This window comes from Podarcis tiliguerta, assembly GCF_965153285.1.
Source record: "Podarcis tiliguerta genome assembly, chromosome: 14".
Classification (NCBI taxonomy): Eukaryota; Metazoa; Chordata; class Lepidosauria; order Squamata; family Lacertidae; genus Podarcis; species Podarcis tiliguerta.
Window position 1 is genome coordinate 15,686,117 of NC_139547.1, and position 24,553 is coordinate 15,710,669.

Sequence of the window (24,553 nt, forward strand, 5' to 3'; positions counted from 1 at the left end):
CAGTCAGTCGGCATTCTATGCTCACTCAAACTGCACAGTTCCTGTGGGACTATTTTTTCAGGCCTCCCCTCCGCACTTATAGGATTTTAGTTATAAAGACTATTTTGTTACTTCTGCAAACATAGGGGTTCCCCCAGTTCTACTCTTGCACATTAATGATGCCCTTTCTATTTATTTTACATATTTATAAACCACACTTTCATACATATGTATGACCAAGGCGCACCATAAAAACCTAATATTACATAACACGGATACAGGTTGCTTGGTACAAAATTCACATTCCAAAGGCCTGTTTGAGCAATACTGTACAGAGGTACTTTGGTTCTCAAACTTAATCCCATCTGAAAGTCCGTTCCAAAACCAAAGCGTTCCAAAACCAAAGCGCACTTTCCCATAGAAAGTAATGCAAAACGGATTAATCCATTCCAGACTTTTAAAAACAACCCCTAAAACAGCAATTTAACATTAATTTTGCTATCTAACGAGACCATTGATCCATAAAATGAAAGCAATAATCAATGCACTGTACTATAAAAGAAATAAGACAGTATTGTAGATGATAAAAATCAAAATTAGTTCTTTTTCTTACCTGCACTGATGATTGTTTGGATGGGGGGCTTTTATCCATTTCCGCAGCCACACCATCAATCAGTCAGTAGCTGAACTGGGTTCCACACAGTCACAAAAACAAATTAACCAAAAAAGCCTCAAAAACGCAAAATAAATAGCAAAAGTGCCAAACTCAATCTGTTCCGGAAGTCCGTTAGACTTCCAAAATGTTCAAAAACCAAGGAGCAGCTTCTGATTGGTGCAGGCGCCCTTGAAACAATAGCCAACAGCCGCGTCGGACATTCAGCTTCCGAAAAACGTTCGAAAACTGGAACACTTACTTCCAGGTTTTCGGCATTTGAGAACCAAGGTACCACTGCACATCTCTGCTGTTTCTATAGGCTTCATGGAATAGAGATGCTCACTGGTGGGTTATGTGGCTCACATCTGGCTAATTTTCCATGAAATCATTCAGCCACCTCTAACCATTCATAGCTGGTTTCTCTACCATTGAGGGACCCTGGTTTCTAGGTGGTGATATGTATTCCTTTAGGTGAGTTTCCCTGGAACAGGAATGAACGTGTTGTCAAGGCAGCACCAGGGAATGGTGTATCACCATTGTTCATTTGGCATTTGCTTCTTGTGAACAAAGAGCCAAGCGTGGCCTCTCTAGCTGCCACTTTGGAAATAGACCGTAGAATGAATTTGAGAGAGAGAGAGAGAGAAATACCACTTTTCTGCATTGCTTTTGCTTGTGAATTGATAAATCGGAACCCATCCGCCTAAACTTTAAACCGGGGTAGGGAACCTCTAGCTTGCATGTGAAAAGATTCCTGCATTGCCAATGGTTGGATTAAATGACCCTTGTTGTCCCTCTAAAGTTCTACGATTCTACGCAGGAAGCGGGTGGCGCTGTGGTCTAAACCACTGAGCCTCTTGGGCTTGCCGATCGGAAGGTCAGCGGTTCAAATCCCCACGACGGGGTGAGCTCCTGTTGCTCTGTCCCAGCTCCTGCCAACCTAGCAGTTCGAAAGCACACCAGTGCAAGTAGCTAAATAGGTACCACTCCGGCGGGAAGGTAAATGGCGTTTCCGTGCGCTCTGGCTTCTGTCTCAGTCCTCAATGCACCAGTAGCAGTTTAGTCCTGCTGGCCACATGACCCATAAAGCTGTCTGTCGAAAAACATTTTACGATTCTAAGAAATAGAAATAGCAAAATGAAATAGAAATAGCAAAATGAAATAGAAATAGCAAAATGAAATAGCAAAGTGGCTCACAAAGCATAGGGCTGCCAATCCCCCTTGTGCTGAGGTTCCCAAGCTTGGGAAACTCCTCTCAAAAGATTTTGACGGATAAGCAGGACAGCCCACCTGCCAATCACGTGATGTCACAATGACATCATGCAATAGTCTGGCTTGACCCGCCCACCTGTGAAAGTTGGTCACCTCTGGAGCCAAACAAGGGTTCCCACCTTTCTGCAAGGGTGAGGGAATTTGATCCTGCTCAGTTTGGCCACTTGTGTCAGTTCCCCTCAGGGAACTGGCATACACAGTGGATAATTTTAGAAAGTAGGATTTAACAGCCTACTTTGATGATGGGAAAGAGTGTTCAGTCCTGCTTGGTCACCATCTCTGCCCTCACCAGGGACCAATTTCGGCAGGTGGTTGGTTTGGCCTGCCTGTCAAAGTAGGCCCACAGAGGATGGAGTGGGGAGATCTGACTTGCCAGGTCAATAAGAATGGTTGTAAAGGTAAAGGGACCCCTGACCATTAGGTCCAGTCGTGACCGACTCGGGTTGCGGCGCTCATCTCGCTTTATGGCCGAGGGAGCCGACGTACAGCTTCCGGGTCATGTGGCCAGCATGACTAAGCCACTTCTGGCGAACCAGAGCAGCACATGGAAACACCGTTTACCTTCCCGCCGGAGTGGTACCTATTTATCTACTTGCACTTTGACATGCTTTCGAACTGCTAGTTTGGCAGGAGCAGGGACTGAGCAACGGGAGCTCACTCCGTCGCGGGGATTTGAACCGCCGACCTTCTGATCGGCAAGTCCTAGGCTCTTTGGTTTAACCCACAGCGCCACCCGCGTCCCTATGGTTAGGACGTCCCTATTCCCCTCACAGAGCTACAATTCCAGGGTTCCCTGGGAAGAGGGATGAACTGAGAATTGTAGCTCTGTGAGGGGAATAGGGGTCTCCTCAGACGATCATGAGCCAAGAAAGGAAAGAAGATTGTGGCAGCTGCTTATCCATTCGAGGCAGGCTCCCGACTGTACTTCCCTTGATCAGTCTTGCAATAAAAGTTTACAGCTCTTGTGTATTTGCCACAAAGCCGCTAGCTAAAAAGAGGAATAAGGATTCAGAGCTGAACAGGAAAGTAATTTTCAAATTAACAAACCACCCTCCGTATTCTTGCATGCATTTTAGACGCTTCATTGTTTAATGCCACCTCTTGCTCTTTAACACTGAGAATTGTTTTTCCATACATCATAGAAAGGATTCCTCTCTCTCTCTCTCTCTCTCTCTCTCTCTTTCTTTCTTTCAAAAATTTTAACGGATGATGTTTTCGTCAAAACAATTGGGCAATGTTCTTGTGGCAATGCCAGCTGTATTACCACAGGAAGAGCTATGTCCTCTGGAAATATCACCAGAAGCACAGAACCCGCAGTATTCTCTAAAAAAAACTGCAAAGAATAACACACAGTCATCTCCAGTGACATAGGCTGTTTAGGCACCATATATTTAAAAGCAGATTTAAAGCCAATTATATTTGTTTCTTTGTTTATTACATTTCTATACTGTCCTTCGTCCAAGGACCACAGGGTGATTTACAGTGTAAAAACAGAAAAATGCATAATGTAGTAGCAAACAAAACAATAATACCCTCCACAGTTTAAAAGGCCTTAGATTGCTTACTGTAATGGTTCTAGGGGTTGCTCGTGCGTAAGTTGCCGCTACTCCTGGCTAGGTTGCCTGGTTGAACCCTTTCTGTCTGGACAGCCTCAAGTTCCGTGGCTGCCTCAGTCGCTGGCAGAATCTGTCAGTGGGCATTTCTTAAACCTCTTCCAGCATAGAAGCTGTTTGACGCCCAGTCTCCTCCTACTCTGCCTGCGCGGAAGTCTTCTGCGCAAAGTGGGTGTGGGCAGCGGAGTACCCGTGCCCTCTCCGCTGGTCTCCGGCGAAGAGTCCTGGAGCCACCTCTCTGATTCCCCCATCTGCCCCCCTTCTCCACTGGTGTTACGCTGATTTCCTTCCCCAGCGGATGGGCTACCTCTCTCCCTACTGGGACCCTCTCCACCATCCCTCTGGAGCCTCCTCTCCGCCTCCAGCTCCGATGGCAGTTCCCTGACACTTACTTAGCCAAAGGCCTGGGAGATGAGGTACTGAAAGACAGGTAATGAAGGCGCCAGGTGAGCTTCCCTGGGGAGAGCATTCCACAAATGGGGAGCCACCACAGAAAAGGCCCTTTCTTGTCTTGCCGCCCTCCGGACCACTTGCAGGGGAGGCACACCGAGAAGGGTCTCAGGTGATGATTACAGGATCCTGATTGTTTCAAATGGGGAGAGGTGGTCCTTGAGGTACTGAGGTCCTGAAGCACATGACTTCCTCCAAAGAATTCTGGGAACTGTACTTTATCCATTGTGGAGCTACAATTCGCAGTACCTTTAACAAGCAACAGCTCCCAGGATTCTTTGGGGGAATAATCATTCACTTTAGATGCGTCTTAAAGGCATGGTGTGTACATAGCCTTACGTTTTGGGTTTCTTCAGTTTTGCCTTGCGGGGAGCAGGTATTCCAAAATTCTCTTTAAATCACTGTTTTTTCTCCCCCACCCAATTACGTTTTCTTACCAAAATTTGGAAATCGGGTGAAAGGGTTTCCCTGGCTTGTATACATCCATGGTAGGGTGTTTTGTTCTGTTTTGGGTTTGTTTTTGTAGGGAGAAGGTTTTGCTGTCTAGCTCACGGCTAGGACATCTGCACTGAACGAGGACCATCTCACCAAATAAACTTACATTTGCTTTATGACTTTATAATATCCTGCCACCGTCATCACAGAGGTGTCTGTGGAGGGGATATATTGATTGAAAATGTAACTGTACCATAATCTTTGAATACATGTGTGTGTATGTTTGTTTGTTTTTTAAAAAAACATTTGCTTTGCATCTAGGAAGTACAAACCTTTTACAATGTTACCCCCCCCCCCACACACACACGCAAATGAGTAAACTCGTTTTTATAAATATAATGCAGAGCAATCTTATTTTGGCCCACTCTTAAACTGCTATGTAGGATAAAACGGTAAAGGTAAAGGGGCCCCTGACCATTAGGTCCAGTCGTGGCCGACTCTGGGGTTGCGGCGCTCATCTCGCTTTATTGGCCAGGGAGCCGGCGTACAGCTTCTGGGTCATGTGACCAGCATGACTAAGGTGCTTCTGGCGAACCAGAGCAGCGCACGGAAATGCCGTTTACCTTCCCACTGGAGGGGTACCTGTTTATCTACTTGCACTTTGATGTACTTTCAAACTGCTAGGTTGGCAGGAGCAGGGACCGAGCAACAGGAGCTTACTCCGTCACGGGGATTCGAACCGCTGACCTTCTGATCGGCAAGTCCTAGGCTCTGTGGTTTAACCCACAGTGCCACCCGTGTCCCTGCTATGTAGGATAATCAGGGGCAATTAATTACCATTAGACCTTATTGATTTGCTTCTTAACTTCCTAATTATAAAATCATTGGTACTTAGATACCTGCCTTCATGGTTGGAAGGGTCCTCAAGGGTCTTCTATTCCGACCCCCAGCAATGCAGAAATCTCAACTATATCATATATGACATCATCCAACCTCTACTTAAGAACCTCCAAGGAAGGAGAGTCTACCACCTGTAGGATAGATAGTAGTTGGGTGGTCCATAAAATATTGTGTTAGACTGTCCAGCCATAATGAACACTAGCTTTTTTCCTGTTAAAGCTGCTGCTGCTCTTGTCATTAATTACATTATTTCCTTCCAATGAGGAGTTAACAGTGTTTATTGCAGTGAGAACAGAGAGTCTCTGGGGCGGATGCATCCCAGGGCTCCAGCTGATGCTGTAGGCCATTGGAGGACAGTTGAAATGGTACCCAAAGAGCATCTTCTAGATACAAAATCTCTCCAGGGCCCACTTGTGTTATTGGTAACAGGAGAGACGCAACCAGATTTCCACTAGTCAGACTTGCAGGTTTCAAGAGAACAGTGAAAGATATCCATGGAAGAAGATATCAATGGAATACTCATCTGGAAAATAATATGGTCCCCCCCCCCCGGTTGAGAGCCTATAGGGGGAGAATCAGCAACTGAAGGCTCATGGGGCAAACTTGGTTCCCTGAGCATTCACTAGTTTTCCTTCCAGTGGTTGATACAAGAAGCGAGAGATGTTTCGTGGAAAGGTTTGGGCTGGTCCACTTTGCTGTCTGAAGTGGGGCAGCAAATGTTGTTGTTGTTTAGTCGTTCAGTCGTGTCCGACTCTTCGTGACCCCATGGACCAGAGCACGCCAGGCACTCCTGTCTTCCACTGCCACCCAGTTTGGTCAGATTCATGTTTGTAGCTTCGAGAACACTGTCTAACCATCTCGTCCTCTGTCGTCCCCTTCTCCTTGTGCCCTCCATCTTTCCCAACATCAGGGTCTTTTCCAGTGAGTCTTCTCTTCTCATGAGGTGGCCAAAGTATTGGAGCCTCAGCTTCACGATCTGTCCTTCCCGTGAGCACTCAGGGCTGATTTCCTTCAGAATGGATGCATTTGTTCTTCTTGCAGTCCATGGGACTCTCAAGAGTCTCCTCCAGCACCATAATTCAAAAGCGTCAATTCTTTGGCGATCAGCCTTCTTGATGGTCCAGCTCTCACTTCCATACATCACTACTGGGAAAACCATAGCTTTTACTATACGGACCTTTGTTGGCAAATAGCACCCCCCAAAAAAATAAACCCTGAAGGCCAGCCAGGTTATTTTGATATCTCATGCTGAGAATCCCACAGGTAGGGATTTGTGCAGCTCCTCCCAAGCCATAAATATATGCAACAATAATAAATCAAATAGATAATCATTCGCTTGCCCTTTTATGACACCCAAATCAGCTTCCTAATGGTAGGGTCTACCCTGAGAACGATGGGGAAATGAATGGAAAATGCTTGAGTCCTCTAGTGCATCTTTTGTAAAACCAGTTGCTGACCAAGGCTATAGAAGTTATAGCATCTTAATTCATTTCTTAGGCTTGGGTGCAATTAAATGTGAGAAGGCAGGGAGGAGAAGGCAGTTTGTAAGTTCCAAAAGTGGCCTAGTTGCTCAAACAAGCAGTAAGCTTAACCTGGAAACCCTTATAAGAACATCATAACACTCCTGCTGGATCAGTCTAACGACCCATCTAGCTCTGTGTTTCCTGAACGTAGATCTGCAGCTGTTGTTGGACTACAACTCCCATCATCCCTAGCTAGCAGAACCAGTGGTCAAGGATGATGGGAGTTGTAGTCCAACCACAGCTAGAGACCCAAGTTTGGGAGACAGTGACCTAGCCAGAGCATCAGTTTCTCATAGTAACCAACCACATACCTATGGGAAGTCTGCAAGCAGGACTTGGTCACAACCATACATGCCCTACTAGTGATTCCTAGCAAGCAGCATTCAGAGGCCTACTGCTTCCAGCTGTGGAGGTCGAGCAGCAGAGGGAACTATGGATAGCCTCTGCCTCCTCTATGAATTAGCCTAATCTTCTTCAAGGGTGTTGTGGGAAGGATGGAGAACCTGTGGCTAATGGCCACGCCATAGCTGTCAACCGTCCCTTATTTGGTGGGACTCCCTTATCCCAGCGCCGTGTCCCGCTGCTGTCCCTTATTGATGATGTCCCTTAAATTTCCCGGGTTTCAAAGGAAGTAGCTCCTCTCCCTCCCTCCCTGCTGGCCAGGGAGGAGGGAGGCTCCAACTGTGTTGCTTGGCTGCCCGGCCCGCCCCCCTCCGGCCTCCTCTCACCAGCCTCGGCCTCCGGGAGCCCCTCTCCGCCAGGACTGGCAGGTGCCTCGGGCCCTTCCGTCGCCATCCTCCTTGCGGCTGCTAAACTGAGCGTCTCTGCCTGGGGTAGCATCTTCGTAGCTTGGACTTCGTTTTGCGCAAAAAGTGGTTGCTGCTTGTAGTTATTTAATTGCAGTATTTCATCAGCTTGAGCAGCAACTTCTGGAAATGAAGGGCTAAAAGCCGGCGCTGCTCTCCAAAATTATCTGGTCCCTTTTAACTCCGCATTTCAGGTGGTTGTCTAAAATCCCTTATTTTGGCTGCTGATCCCTTATTTTCAAATCTGTAAGTCGACAGCTATGGGCCACGCTGGCTGGAGCTGATGGGAGTTGGAGTCTGACCCAACAACATGGGAAGAGTCGCAGGTTTTCTGCCACTGCTTTATAGAGCTCTTGGTTATCACGTCAACTCTTTTGGCTCAGAGGCTTCCTTTGTAGGTGTGGCTGATATCCTTACCGTTTCCCTCTTTGACCAGATGTGGAAGGTGGCGCACAGGTCAAAACCCCACCCAGGTTCAAGATCCAGTCTGGGCTCTAGTACTGACAATACATGGGCATTGTATTCACAAATTCCTTGCACCGACGAGTGAGCAATACCTTTTTTTGCAGTGCAGGCCTTCAAAATACACCACGAGCTGAAGATTTGGGCTAGTGTGCTGTGTTCATTGCAGGGTATAGGCTGTCATTATGCTGCAATCCAAAGCTCCCTTTGTTTTGCTCTGCCTGGTGGTTACCGGAACAAGCGCCGAACTGATTTGTGGGGATCTGGAGAGCTCTGTTCAGCCAGACTGGAATTTATTTTCTTTCTTAGCCCAGATCGTGGGGCAGTCAGAAGCCCTCTCTTATATCTATGTGTATTTATAACTGGGTCCTCCCCTGCTTGTTTGCTTTGCACATGCAATTGTATCTGGCAGCCTAAGTTTGCTGGAGCTGCGGTTAGGCTTGAAAAAGCAACTCCAGGTCTTTAAATCTCTGACAAATGTCCATTTCGAAGTGTACCACACTTTGCTTTTTTTCAGTGCCGACTTTTCTGTTGCTCCATGTCCTGATGTTATTTAGCCGACCTTAGATTGGATCCACTTAAGCAAATGAAGCAAAACAAAAAATAGCTACAAATTTAGTCATGCCCCCATCCTGAAGCAAAGTTCTTAACCCGAGGTACTATTTCTGGGTTAGCAGAGTCTGTAACCTGAAGCATATGTAACCCGAGGTACCACTGTACAGTGGTGCCTCGCAAGACGAAAAGAATCCGTTCCGCGAGTCTCTTCGTCTAGCGGTTTTTTCGTCTTGCGAAGCAACCCTATTAGCGCTATTAGCGGTTTAGCGGCTATTAGCGGCTATTAAAGGCTTAAGGGATTAGCGGATTAGCTGCTAAAAGGCTATTAGCAGCTTAGTGCCTTAGAAAAAGGGGGTGGGGAGCGAAAAAAAATCGCAGGAACTCGCAAGACATTTTTGTCTTGCGAAGCAAGCCCATAGCAAATTTGTCCTGCGAAGCATCTCCAAAACGGAAAACCCTTTCGTCTAGCGGGTTTTCCGTCTTGCGAGGCATTCGTCTTGCGGGGCACCACTGTATTCTACGACCCTGTGGGAAGTGCTACATTCAGATAGCACAGAGGTCGGCAACCTAAGGCCCATGGGCCGGAAGCGGCCCATGAGCCGCCACTGAACTGAGCTGCCAATTCGGCAAGTCCCTGCACACTGCGCTAAACCAGTGCAGCACGGCGTGGGGACTCTCTTCCATGGCTCCGGAAATGGCTTCTGCACATGCCCAAAGGCTTGAAATCGTGGCTGCACATGTCCGCGGCACCAGAAATTGCTTCTGCGCATGCCCAGATGCCAGAAATCACACCTGCGCAGGCGCGATTTTTGGCATCTGGGCATGCGCAGAAGCGATTTCCGGCGCCACGGACATGCACAGACGTGATTTCTGGTGTCACACTGTGCCAGCCCAGCCTACGGAGGATCTCTGCGGGAATAATCCGGCCCATGCCCAGTAAGCCTTGCTGACCCCTGAGAGAGCACTTCAAATGACCAAGCAGTTCAGCAATATGCTGGGGCGTGTGTGTGTTGGGGTGGAGCTGGAGGCTCATTAAGTGATTCTCCATATGAGATTGGGATGTTGGAAGTGGAGGACATGCATGAAATGTCAGAGGATCTGCAGACCTGATAAAAGTCAGTTCTGTTGGGGTTATTTCCAGCATTTTCTAGAGCTGAGGACAGGTGTTGGAAACAGCACCCACAGCCCCCCCCCCCCATTTTGCATCAGAAAGCTGTGCTGGAGAATCTGGCTCCTCCTTCTTCTTGGATGGCCACCAAACAATCCTGCAAAACAAAAGCCGCCTCCTTAGTGCCTTGATCAGGATGCGGCTGATTACATCTCTGCTTGGTCAGGTTCAATCATTTCGATAAACAAATTGCTTCAATTGGGCAGCTATTCTGCGATTAAAAAAAAAAAAAAGTCTTGCCAGGGCTGCATTTATAACTCTGCAGAGAACTGAGTCCCCTTGCCAAGCCGATTGCTTCATTTTCTCTGGCATTTTATAATCGGGATAATGAGCCACCTTAATAACAAGCAAATTATGTTAAAGGGGAACGGCAGCCGCGTTTGTATAACCAGGGTAAATCAGCAACTTAAGCCGTTGCCTAAAAAAACCAATGCAGGGTACACATTAAAAAGGCTTTGGGGCATTATACTCATTGGCAATCTGTTAAAATTTGCTCTTTTGGCTGCTCAACTAGGAATCCTTCCTCACTCCCCTCCACCAACTGAAGCATTTAACACAGAGCTGGTTGTGTTGATCTAGGATCTTGCAGATCTTGATCAGCGCCCTGGTGAGGGGTTGGTTCAGTGAGTTCATCATCATCATACCTGGAGTTAAAAGAACACCAGCCAGTGTTGCATAATTCCCTTACTGCAAAGCTTGTGATTGTGGTTGTGGCATCGCAGATGTATCAGGTCAGGAGCAGTGGCAGAAGTAGAAATGCAACATCTGTTTAATTGCGCTCTTGCACAGAGAATGCAAGTTGGGGTGGATCTGGACATTCTGCAGAGTTGTAGAACGGACTGAATTGCTTCAGATTCTGGCAGCGTGGAACCACATTTCTGAATGCCCCACAACATATATAAAAGGATGTCACATAGAGGAGGGAGAAAGGTTGTTTTCTGCGGCTCCAGAGAAGTGGACACGGAGCAATGGATCCAAACTACAAGAAAGAAGATTCCACCTAAACCTTAGGAAGAACTTCCTGACAGTAAGAGCTGTTCGACAGTGGAATTTGCTGCCAAGGAGTGTGGTGGAGTCTCCTTCTTTGGAGGTCTTTAAGCAGAGGCTTGACAACCATATGTCAGGAGTGCTCTGATGGTGTTTCCTGCTTGGCAGGGGGTTGGACTCGATGGCCCTTGTGGTCTCTTCCAACTCTATGATTCTATGAAAATCAAACCAAACACCTTCCTGCAAGGAGAACACTAGCACAACAGGGAGTTCTGCTAGCTTTCTCCTTTCAAGGAACTATGCCACTCTGGCGGAATATTAAAACATCGTATCTCCCAGCTGTTGCCTTAAGTCAGAGCTTTCCAAACTGTGTGTCACAACATGGGTGTCAGTTGCGGTGTGTCATGCGAACGCTCCCCGTGCTCCTCCCAGGGCTGGATAGGGGTTAGTTTAACCACTAGCTTGCTAGTACAGTGGTACCTCGGGTTACATACGCTTCAGGTTACAGACTCCGCTATCCCAGAAATAGTACCTTGGGTTAAGAACTTTGCTTCAGGATGAGAACAGAAATCGTGCTCCAGTGGCGCAGCAGCAGCGGGAGGCCCCATTAGCTAAAGTGGTGCTTCAGGTTAAGAACAGTTTCAGGTTAAGAATGGACCTCTGGAACGAATTAAGTACTTCACCCGAGGTACCACTGTAGAAGTGAATTACTGCGTCGCGAAATGATACATATCTAAAAAGTGTGTTGGCGACATGAAAAGTTTGGAAAGCGCTGCCTTAAGTGCTTACATTCTACTTTGCCACCTACTTCTGCTAAATTCCATAGTTATGCCCTGTGTGAATAAGTACTTTCTTTCATCTTGTCTGAATCTTCCAACATCCAGCCTCGTTGGATGGCTCCATGTTCTACTGTTGAGGTAAAAAAAAAAAAAAGGTAAAGGACCCCTGGATGGTTAAGTCCAGTCAAAGGCGACCATGGGGTTGCGGCGCTCATCTCGCTTTCAGGCCGAGGGAGCCGGCGTTTGTCCACAGACAGCTTTCCGGTTCATGTGGCCAGCAGGACTGAACCAATTCTGGCGCAGTGGAACACCGTCACGGAAATCAAAGTGCCCGGAAATGCCGTTTATCTTCCCGCCACACTTGCACTGGTGTGCTTTCGAACTGCTAGGTTGGCAGGAGCTGGAGCAGAGGAATGGGAGCTCACCCTGTCGCAGTGATTCGAACCGCTGACCTTCTGATTGGCAAGCTCAAGAGGCTCAGTTGTTTAGACCACAGCGTCACCCACATCCACCCCTTTTACCATTGAGGAGGGGGGAGTTCTCTCTAGCCACGGTCTTCACGCCATGCATAATTTTTATACTTCTGTCATGCCACTGTTGACTTGTTTTTTCCCCTCTAAGCAAAAGATCTCCAAATGTTGTAATCTTTCCTCACAAGGGAGCAGCTGCAGCCCCCCCACCCGTCGTCAGACTTTTTGGTTCCCTGTTTCTGGACCTTTTTCAGCTCTACAATAACCCCCCTTTTTTTCACTCAAAACTCACAGGCTAACTTTCCAAATTGACTTGTAAGCCAGGGCCGAGTTGCAGGGTGTCTGTCTTTTATTTTCTAACTGTACTAAAAGGAAGACGAGAGCCAAAGTCAATATTTTTTATGACCTGTTTAATGCCAAACATCAGCCCAGGAGGCCTGATCCCCCAACCCTGCTCCATATTTCCTTCCAAGTCAGAGATTTAGATTAAGACCGCGCTGCTCGCAGTATACCACATCTGCACTGTAAGGCAATGCATGTCTTGCTCCGAGCAGCTGAGTTCACCAAATTTTACTCCAGGGTAAAGTATAAGGCCTTGCTCTGTATGGTTTGGCACATTGCTCCTTCTAGATGAGTTTCCCCTTCCCCTCCACCGTGAAGTCTTCTAAGGCTTATTATTTCTGATAGTTGTGACAAACCAATAAGCTCTATGCATGTATTAAAGCGGGGTGTCTTTTAATAGGACGTGAATATTTTATGTCTGTTTGATTTTTGTGCATATTTCAGCAGCCAACAAGCCTGTTCAAGCCAAAAATGAGTGATGGCTGCTAGTTTAGGGAAATTTTTAATATTCCAATGCTGTACTGTTTTTAACATTTGATTGGGAGCCGCCCAGAGTGGCTGGGGAGACTCAGCCAGATGGGTGGGGTATAAATAATAAATTATTATTATTATTATTATTATATTAAGGGACGCGGGTGGCGCTGTGGGTTAAAACACAGAGCCTAGGACTTGCCGATCAGAAGGTCGGCGGTTCGAATCCCCGCGACGGGGTGAGCTCCCATTGCTCGGTCCCTGCTCCTGCCCACCTAGCAGTTCGAAAGCACGTCAAAGAGCAAGTAGATAAATAGGTACCACTCCGGCGGGAAGGTAAACGGTGTTTCCGTGCGCTGCTCTGGTTTGCCAGAAGCGGCTTAGTCATGCTGGCCACATGACCTGGAAGCTGTCTGCGGACAAATGCCAGCTCCCTTGGCTTATAGAGCGAGATGAGCACGCAACCCCAGAGTCGGTCACGACTGGACCTAATGGTCAGGGTTCCCTTTACTCTTTACTTTTTATTATTATATTATTATATTATTATATAGTGTGTGAAGATAAACTCCTTGAATAACCACAGGATCCCAGGAGTCTTATTCGTAAAAGAGGGTGTTCACTGTACCTCTGCATGATTCAGTGTTCTGGCCTTGCTCCCCTTTGCTTGTCTCCTTGGGAGCAGGTGCTTGTTCACACACATTTTTCCTGGCACATCTTTGCAGATTGCTCTGAACAGATTGCTCACAATGCAGAATGGCAGCCTCCAGCCTTCCGAGGATGCTTCCCGTTGCCTCTCTGCACGAGTGAGAGCCCAGAGCAGTAATGCAGGAAACACTGCCTGATCTGATTTGTGAAGATACATGGGGCCGGGTTTAGGTACGGGGGAACCTCAACAAAGGGTCCTTCAGTGTCTCCCCCTTGTGGCTGAAGAGCTCTTACAGAAGCAGCATTTTAATTTACCACAGTGGCACAAACTCTGGGGCATCGTGGGAAACCAAAATGCGGCAGGGCATTCTGGGAATTGCAGGGATGGCTTCCTAGCACAGCTGCCTGCTGCTCAGATCAGAGCATTGGTGAAAGTGGGGAGTGGGACCCTACTGGGGTACTGAGGCTGTAGCAGCTGCCTGGAGAGGCTGCCTGTCAGTGCTAGGCTGGTAGAAGCACAAACTTCGGTTTTCCCTCCTACAAAGAGTAAGGACAATCTTTACTCTTTCATACTCTTAGAAAAGGAATCACTTCTCTTTCACCTAACAAGGTGAGTGTCTTCATACTGAACACAGGTACAACACGTTCTCTACACATGTACAAGGGATTTTGTGCAGGGTGGATTTAAATCACAATTTAAATCACTAGTTAGTAAGACTTGATTTAAATCATTTTTATTTTTTTACAGAAAGACTCATTCTTCCTGGTAGAATCTTAATATTCACAACCAGAGGAAGGTTTCGTTTTTGGAATAATACATTTTCAGAGTAGTTTTTACAGTGATATCAAAAATTCCTGATTTGGTTATACTATTAGAAATACATTGACAGATAATTATGAAATTATTGTGAAGTTTAATAAGTTTCTGCTGTGCTTTATTGGAAGGAGAAAAACAATCATTTCCTTAATAACAATTCAAACAATTTATTTAACTGAAACAATAACATTGTAGCATATGTATCCATGCTTGTTAACTGATGTGGTTAAACAATTTTTTAAAAACAACAACTGAGTTTTAGCACACATGGAAAACTTAAAACAAATCCTTATTTCCTGATGAATAGCCTTTGGACTATAATGTAACTTAAATAGAAAACTATCTTTAGAAAGATTTTCCCTCCAAAAGCATTTTATTTTAAAAATCCAATTTAAATTTTTTAAAAATCTGATTTTTATTTATTTTTAAATCATTGATTTTTATCCACCCTGGTTTTGTGTGAAAGAGTGTATACTTGTTGATTCGTTCAGATCCACTATTTGTGTGCCCAGGTACACAGAGTGTACACTTGTTGAAGATCGTATGTGAACAACTGTACAAGTGTACAGCTCAACTCTTTAGCTTGCTCACACTGAACACAAGTGTTCATTGGAAAGAATGTACATATGTTTGTTTATACAGCTCAATTAGTGTGCACAAGAGCTGTACACATATTGTATCATGTGAACGCCCCTGGTGTCTTCTGTCACAAGTTTGGAAAACACTAGAGCAGTTTGATCGCTGAGAGAGTTCTCATCTTGAAAATTTTACTTTTTCTGGACTTTGCATTATTAATATTTAGTATATTAATATTTTCTAATAACCTCTTTGGTTCAGGTTATTCCATACATTTCAGGGGCTTTTTTAAGCATCATGGCAGACAGCTCTCTTTGCAGTTGCTACTTCTAAATACATTTCCTATTGCTCTGTTTTCCTTCCATCCTTAGCTTCAAATTGCGTCTATACAGTTTCATGGCATTGTTTTTGTCATACTACTTTTTTTCAGCGTCTGTCTCGTTACTATGGCAATTACAAAATACAAACAGTGCGAGCGATGAGTAATGGCGATAAGGAATTGTGAAATGGCCTCAGAAAAAAAGATGTGTTTCACGCTTTCAAAAGATTTATGTTTGCAGATAAATAAGGAAGGAAAAGTGCTTCCTTTAAATCCATCTCCAGAACGCATCTTTTCTGTGAAACCTCAGTCACAATCCCCTTAATCCTCCTTGCCAACTGAAATTTATTTTTACCTATTTATAAAAGTATTTTATATCATCAAATATTGGGGCGGTGTGCACCATAAAAGATAAAACACCGTTAAAAACAATACAAATGATCATTAAAGTGTCTGGCTAGTTAAACAGCTGCCAAGGCAGGTCAACATAAAAAATGTCTTCAAGAGACACGTGGAAGTCAAAAGTGAGGGCGCCTGCCACATCTCTGCCAGAACATTGTCCCACAGCAAGGCATCAGAGATACTAAATGCCTAAATATACTTCCGCGTTTATCCATTACTACCCTTGAGGGAGAGGCCTGCCATTATACAGTGGTGCCTCGCAAAACGAAAAGAATCCGTTCCGCAAGTATCTTCGTCTAGCGATTTTTTCGTCTTGCGAAGCAACCCCATTAGCGGATTAGCGCTATTAGCGGTTTAGCGGCTATTAGCGGCTATTAAAGGCTTAAGGGATTAGCGGATTAGCTGCTAAAAGGCTATTAGCAGCTTAGTGCCTTAGAAAAAGGGGGTGGGGAGCGAAAAAAAATCGCAAGACTTGCAAGACATTTTCGTCTTGCGAAGCAAGCCCGTAGCAAATTCGTACTGCGAAGCACCTCCAAAACGGAAAACCCTTTCATCTAGCGGGTTTTCCGTCTTGCGAGGCATTTGTCTTGCGGGGCACCACTGTACTTTTATATAACACGGTCAGTAAAGCATTGTGTAATTATTATTATATTATATTATATTATATTATATATCGGGTCCTCCCTTAAAGAGGGCACATATTGCGGTGAGACCTGGAGAACCGACACCCTGTGTTGTGGGTGGGTACAATTGGTCAGCCACAATACCCGATTGGTAGGTCCCTCAAAGCTGGGTACAATCTGGCCAGTGGGACGCAGTCTAAATGGTTCAAGGGACCTATTTATGCCCATGCATGTGACCGAGAGCTTCCTCTTTCGGTGCGTGCATTCAGAACACCTGCCCACTTCTCCCTATTTTTAGGGCTGTGCGCTTGACCTTGCTATGCTGTCATATGTAGTCTATCGTTGGGACAGGGGCACAGCAGGAATTTTCCCCACTTGGTTGATTGGCCATTGCCACTTGGGTTTTGCCTGCCGCGTAGCAAATCATCACCACTTGTAAGGTTGCGGATAGGCTCTGGTTCAGGTGATAGGGATGGGAGAACGCTCTCGCCATCCCTATGTGAAGGGTATTGCGTTAAAGGAATCCAGGGACTTGATGGTTTGGTCAACCCCTGAGATGGGGTTGTGCCTGTGCCTGAGTCCAGGGGGGCATTTGGGTGGCGGAGATAGCCCGTTCCCGGCTTTCCGCTTATCCAGGTGTTCACCCTTGGCTGACCTATGCTGGAACCCTCGGTCAGCGCTACCTGCATGACAGGTTGAACCAGAGCCTATGCAAGCAGTCACTAACTGTAATCAATAAAGTTGTGGCCTAAATTCTGCCAAAAACCAAACCCAAAATTGGAGTCATGTCTGAATTTATTTAGGGGGATGTTTCTGGGTCTGAACATGCAATTAAAACAGTGGCTCAGGACTGCAATACCTCCCAGACCACCTATCCTCATTTGAGCTCATCTAGACACTGTGATTATCACTTGCCTCTTCCATGAGAGGTCCCAAGGGTGGCAACACGAGAAGGGGTCTTTTTTGTGGTGGCTCCCCTTTTGTGGAATTACGCACCTTTAGGCAGCAGGTGAAAATTTTCCTCTTCAACCAGGCCTTTGGCTGTTAAACAACCTGTGGCCTTTTAAATGTCTCTGTGTGTGCTATTTATTATGATTATGTTCTCCATTTTGTGTTTTTTATATCGTAAACCATGCCGTGATCTTCAGATGAAGGGCGGTATATATGTTTACTAATAATAAATACTGTGGAACCTTGGTTTTCGAGCGTCTCAGAAGCAGAACAATTCGGAACCCAAACACCAAAAACCCGGAAGTGAATGCTTCCATTTTTGAACATGCCTCAGAAGTTGAACGGCTTCTGAGATGCGTTTCTCCATTTTCTCCATTGAAATTGCCAGCCACTCATTGTGCCTCAGTTGTTGAACGTTTTGGAAGTCAAACGGTCTTCTGGAATGGATCATGTTCGACAACCGAGGTTCCACTGTAATAATAGCAAAGTGTATATTCTGCTGGATTGTCAGAAAGCCTAACAATTTTTTCAGGAGCGGTTTAACACTTCCTGTTCACAGGGAACTCTGGGAATTGTAGCTCTGTAAGGCGGACAAGCTCTGTGTCCCCTAATAAGCTGCAGTTCCCTGGATTCCTTCGTGCAAACCATGACTGTTGAAGTGATATAATGGTGCTTTAAATACAGGAGTACCTTGCTTAGTTTATGAACATCTTGAATTAAGAATGCTGTAAACCCGGAAGGAGGTGTTTTGGTTTGTGAACTTTGCCTTGGAATAAGAACATGTTTTGCTTCCTGTTGACTGTGTTCCATTTGTAAATTGAGTCCCCCACTGCTATGGGAAAGCATGCCTTGGTTTAAGAATGCTTTGGTTTAAGAATGGACTCCCGGAACGGATTAAGTTTGACAACCAGGTTCTCTCCTGTTCAACTGCTGAAACTGTTCAGAAACCAAGACGCAGCTTCTGATTAGCTGCAGGAGCTTCCTGCACTCAATCGGAAGTTGTGTCAGATGTTTGGCTTCCGAAAAGCATTCAAAAACCAGAACACTTTGCGGCGTTCGGGAGCGTATTTGTTAGACAACTAAGCCGTTTGAGAACCAAGGTACCACTGTATGTGGTGAAGATTAGGCTTGGGTCTCTCACATTTACCCCAAAGGATATCTTCCTTTTGTGTACAGTGGTACCTCTCGATACGAACGGGATCCGTTCCGGAGTCCCGTTCACATCCTGAAGTAAACGTAAAATGCGACTGCGCGTGTCGTGTTTCGCCACTTCTGCGCATGCGTGTGACATCATTTTGAGCATCTGCGCATGCGCGAGCAGCAAAACCCAGAAGTAACACACTCCTTTCTTCTGGGTCGCCGCGGAGCTCAACCCAAAAATATTTATCCTGAAGCTACTTCAACCCGAGGTATGACTGTAATGACTAAAATCAATGTAGGAAAACTTTTGCCTGTGAAGAGCTGTTGACCCATTGGGAAAGTCAACCTTGAGGCATTGTCAGTGATGGGTGGACTTTACAGTTCTTCAGGATTGTATCTCTCTTTCTGTCAGGGATCTCTGCAGGCTGCATGGAGATAGGGCCACAGGTCACATGAAGGCCACAGGTCACCCGCCCGCCCCCCCACTCCCAAAATAAAGGTATTTTTATTTTGGGAACTGATTTGCCTGGCTAAAGGCTACATTTAGCTGTTCCCATTCAGTTCTACCGTGTCCTTGAGATTTGTCTGCTTCACAAAAGAGAATTCCAGCACATTTGGTATAAGAGCTTTTATCACAAGATGACGTCAATGTAGAAGAAATATATTAGCCTCCAAATCTGCTGTAAAAAGATTATGTGAATAGATCCATAATAAATGTGAATAGATCCATAATAAACCTTTGGGTGGGTGGGTGTGTAAGGAGGGATAGAATTGGGGGGTGAATGCAAGCAAAGAGTGATACAAAAGCCTTGACAATCCATTTTTCAAAATGTGAAATGTATTATCTTAATTTAGATGCGTTAATTTTAGGCGTACTTTCAGCACTGCTGAGGCTTAATTTGCGTCATCAGGGATCTTCAAGGTGATTGACGCAGGATGGTTGCCTTTTTGATGAAAGGACCCTTGGTTACCAGAATTTTTAAATTTTGGGGGTGAGTTGCATTCTACAATCACACAGCTTTGTCTGCTACCTTGGTCACAATTTCTGTGCCCCAGATTAAATTCCTGAGAACAGATCGCACAGAAGTAGGAGGACTGACTTCAGGTTTCAGGAAGTACTTGGGCACAAGGTGCCAGTGGATCCCTTTGCCCCTTTCCACGGTACACGGGTGGCACTGTGGTCTAAACCACTGAGCCTCTGGGGCTTGCCGATCAGAAGGTCGGCGGTTCGAATCCCTGCGACGGGGTGAGCTCCCGTTGCTCTGTCCCAGCTCCTGCAATTCAAAAGCACACCAGTGCAAGTAGATAAATAGGTACTGCTGTGGAGGGAAGGTAAACGGTGTTTCCGTGCGCTCTGGTTTCCGTCATGGTGCTCCGTTGCACCGGAAGCGGTTTAGTCCTGCTGGCCACATGACTGGAAAGCTGTCTGTGGACAAACACCGGCTCCCTCAGCCTGACAGCAAAATGAGTGCTGCAACCCCATAGTCGTCTTTGACCGGACTTAACCGTCTAGAAGTCCTTTACCTTTTACCTTTGTCCCCGTGGTTTCCTTTTCAAACCACACCCCTCCTCCACTCTTGGCACGACACCTTACCATTTGTTCCCGGGTTCTTTAAGTTCTCAAATATTTCTATTCTCCCTCCTTTCAGCTGGTAATATTTATTTATTTATTGTTGCATTTTACAGTGGTACCTCAGTTTAAGAACAGTCCAGTATAAGAACGATTCAGTTTACAAACTCTGCAAAACCGAAAATAGTGTCCTGGTTTGAGAACTCTACCTCGGTCTACGAACGGAAGCTGAATGGTGGAAGGGCACCGGCGGCGGGAGGCCTCATGAGGGAAAGTGTACCTCAGTTTAAGAACGGTTTTGTTTTAAGAGCGGACTTCCGGAACGGATTAAGTCCGTAAACCGAGGCACCACTGGATATCCCACTCTTTTTCTCCGTGGCTTACGGGGTTCTCCCCCTTCTCATTTAATCCCCTCGACAACCCTGTGAGGTAGGTTAGGCTGAGAGGCAGCGACTGGCCCAAGGTCACCCAGTGAGCTTCATGACCGAGTGGAGATTTGAACCCACGTCTCCAAAGTCCTGGTCGGACACTCTAACCACTGCACCACACTGTCACTTGCTTGCCTTTTCGTCTCCTTCGGAGCTCCCTTTTCAGGGTGCTCCCTTTCTTCCGCCGGGTGTTGCCCTCCCTGCCAATGTAATTCACATCTCTTGTTTCTTCTCCCCACTCCCAGGCCACAGTCACTGCATGAGACCACTTTAAAAGCCACGGCTTCCCCCAAAGAATTCTGGGAGCTGTAGTTTGTTAAGGGTGCTGAGAGCTTTTGGGACACCTTTGTCCCCTTCACAGAGCTACCATTCCCAGAATGGTTTTAACAATCAATTGCTCTTTACAGGGAACTCTGGGAATGGTAGTTCTGTGAGGGGAACACAAGGAGCCTGCCTTTGTGCATAAATTACAACGTTTTATGTCAAAATACACACATACATGGGGGCTAGGAAAGGATTGGGTTTTGACTTGCAAAAAATGTTGTGGTGTTGTTACTTTTATTAAGTCAAGGTTTATGATACTACTTTAAGTCGCTTTGGAAACTATAATCAACACATGGGCATAGCCGGGGGGGGGCAGGGAGGGGCAGCTGCCCCCCCCCTCAAATCAATACAAATCTGAGGTCCTGCCCCCTAACAAAAGCCTGCCCTCCCTTAACAAAAATCCTGGCTAGGACCATGACATTATCTAAAAAACTCTCATCAAATTGAAGATGTTCCTTGCTGTACTGGAAAACTGGGTTCCTAAATAAATACATTATTCTCTTGATTGATTATACAATACCCTACATTTGCACATCTGCCAGGTGGATTAAAAACAAATCCTGCAGTATAAGTAGCATTTCTTTCTTTTGGACGCACCCGCTGCCCCATCTAATCTAATCAATCTGAATTTAGTCCCTTTGAAAACAATGGGTTGAAGTTTGCGGTTGCTACTTAATCTCTTCATCGCTTTCCATGGGATTTGGTCAAATATATTTTCAACTCGAGGTAACTCTTCCAGGTTAGTGGGGTTTGTAACCTGAAGCGTTTGTAACCTGAGGCGTTTGTAACTCGATGTACCACTGTATTCAGCATCCTACATATGAAAATTTATTTTTCAGTACTCCCTACTGGTTCAAGGAAATAGGAGAATAGGAAAAAGGAGAATTCTCTGCATGCCATGATCCATGTTCGAGGCAAGGACTCTTTGGTGAGAGAACCCCAGCAGAGATCAAAAATGAAAAGAAAACACAAAGCAAAGTAAAGTGTACAAATACACATTTCCAGTGAGCATGCTGGGACCAGGGAGACCAGGGTTCAAGTTACGACTTAGCCACATGAAGCGAATTGGGTGAACTTGGTCGAGTCACAACCTCTCGGCCCAGCCTACCGTACAGGGTTGTTGTGACAATAAAAAGGAGATGAAGCATGTTTGCCACCTTGAGTTATTTGGAGTGAAAGTGGGATATAAACATTATAACTTGTATTCAATGCTAGTCCTACTTAGAGCACACCCACTGGAATTGGGTACATAATTTAAGCCCATTAATTGCATTGGGTCTATGCTCAGTAGGACTACAATGGTATATATACAGTGGTACCTCGGGTTACATACGCTTCAGGTTACAGACGCTAACCCAGAAATAGTACCTCGGGTTAAGAACTTTGCTTCAGGATGAGAACAGAAATTGTGCTCCGGTGGTGCGGCGGCAGCAAGAGGCCCTGTTAGCGAAAGCACGCCTCTAGTTAAGAACAGTTTCAAGTTAAGAATGGACCTCTGGAACAAATTGAGTTCATAACTAGAGATACCACTGTACAGTGGTACCTCTGGTTACATACTTAATTCGTTCCGGACATCCGTTCTTAACCTGAAATTGTTCTTAACCTGAAGCACCACTTTAGCTAATGGGGCATCCCACTGCCGCTGCGCCACCGCCGTCCGATTTCTGTTCTCATCCTGAAGCAAAGTTCTTAATCTGAGGTACTATTTCTGGGTTAGCGGAGTCTGTAACCTGAAGTGTCTGTAACCCGAGCTACCACTGTATAGGTGACTCCACATTTACGCGGGGTTACAATCCAGGCCTTCATGCATACCCGAAATGACATAAAATGGGGAACGCCCTGCAGAGTACTCCTGGCTCGTGAGGAGACCAATCCTAGAGCCTGAATAAGGCCTCCTCATGAGCCAGGGGGGTAGTTGGGCTTTGTTGAGCTGCTCAGCCTCCCCGCCTAACAGCTGATATGCGGGGTATTGCAGCAGCAGCAGCTGTTGCTTACCTGCTTGTCAGCTTAGGCCACCCTGTTGCCCCTCCAGCTTGCGCAGAGCCCCTCCCCAGAGCCCCAAGAGGACGTTCTTTTTGGGCTCTGGGGAGGGTGTCCACACAAGCCAGGAGGGCTGACCCGGGTGCTCCCTATTTCTGTGTGCCACAAAGTGTTTGGTTAAGGATATTTTTACCTAGGTTGTAAAGCTCCCTGTAGGTGCAGAATCCAACTCTGAAAATATCACCTAACTGCAAATCCTCTCTGAAGAAAGGAATTAAAAAACCAACCAACCCCCAAACCTAGGTTGTCTCCTGATTAAAAGAGGGAATGTCCACGAAATGTAAACCAGGAACAGGGCTTTGTCAGTGATTCATTTACACCAGTGATTCTCAAACTACAAGAGGGGCTTGAGTGCATCTCTGTTGGCAGATGAGCAATGACATCGAGCAATGCACATCAGCTGACAGGTGTGGGATGGGAGCCCAGGGCACTGCCATTGCCCAGAAAACCTGGACCCATTTCCTGAGTCTAGACTGACTTGGTGGACAGGAGGTGATATTAACTGGGTTGTCTGGCAGTTTCAAGGAGAATGCCCGCCTATTTTTCTGGGCGGCAAAGGAGACAATTGTGCTTCTGTCATTCTTAAAAATGTACTGTACAGTGGTACCTCGGGTTACATACGCTTCAGGTTACATACGCTTCAGGTTACAGACTCCGCTAACCCAGAAATAGTACCTCGGGTTAAGAACTTTGCTTCAGGATGAGAACAGAAATCGTGCTCCAGCGGCACGGCAGCAGCAGGAGGCACCATTAGCTAAAGTGGTGCTTCAGGTTAAGAACAGTTTCAGGTTCAGAACGGACCTCCGGAACGAATTAAGTACTTAACCTGAGGTACCACTGTATTGTGTGTGCCTCCCACTTTTAACCCAGAGGAAATCGTTCCCAAATGTCATTTGTTGATGATGAAATTAGAAGCTGCCTTATACTGATCCAGACAATTTGTCCATCTTGTTTGGCATTGTCTATGCTAGTAGGGATTTCAGACTGCGGACATTACTGACCCTACTTGGAAGTGAGCTTCTTGTCCATGATGAGTTCCGGCACCTATTTTTCTAGAAAAATAGCACTGGTTTATGTTACTATTATTATTTTTAACTTTTATTTATACTTTTCAAATATATACATTTCGCTGATTTGACATTCATTTTGACATTTTAAAACTTGACTTCCTTCCCCCTCTTTCTGCGGTTCCTTAAATTTATTTTTACCATCTTCTGCATATCCAAATTAAGTTAAATTGCTCATTTATTTCACACACACACACACACACACACTTATATAGCTGCAGGTTATTACAATAATCCTGCCAGTGTTTTTATCTGTTTGCAATTTATCTGTAAATATTCGATAAACCATTTCCATTCTTTTATAAAAAGTTTGTTATCTTGATTTCTTATTCTTCCGGTAATTTTCACCATTTCTGCGTATTCCGTAAGTTTTTTTTATCCACTCTTCTTTTACTGGGACTTCTTCTTCTTTCCATTTTGGGGCAAGTAACATTCTTGCCGCTGTAGTTGCGTACATAAATAAATTTCTATACAACTTGGGTAGCTCTATCCCTAGAATTCCCAGTAATTCTGGGAATTACTGGTTTATGTTATTAGGTGATATCCAGTATTCACCGTCCTCAGGGTAGACTTGCTGCAATCAGAGACAGTGAGTCCATTCTGTGGCTTATTTGGACATCCATTAATAATAATAATAATACTAATGTATTCTACCATATTGCTACTAATTTACCATAATGATCATAAATAACAACAACAATATCATCTAATAGAATGATCCCTTTTTGTAAAAAATGAAATCATTCCTCAGCTATTTTAGACACACATTCTCGCTGGATGACCCTGT

At 45.6% G+C, this 24,553-nt stretch overlaps 1 protein-coding gene across 3 annotated transcripts in view; it reads left to right on the top strand.

The window, feature by feature from the left end:
- The window catches only part of PDE8A (phosphodiesterase 8A), a 186,758-nt gene that overhangs the window by 89,699 nt on the left and 72,506 nt on the right, over window positions 1–24,553 (top strand). The window lies entirely within an intron of this gene.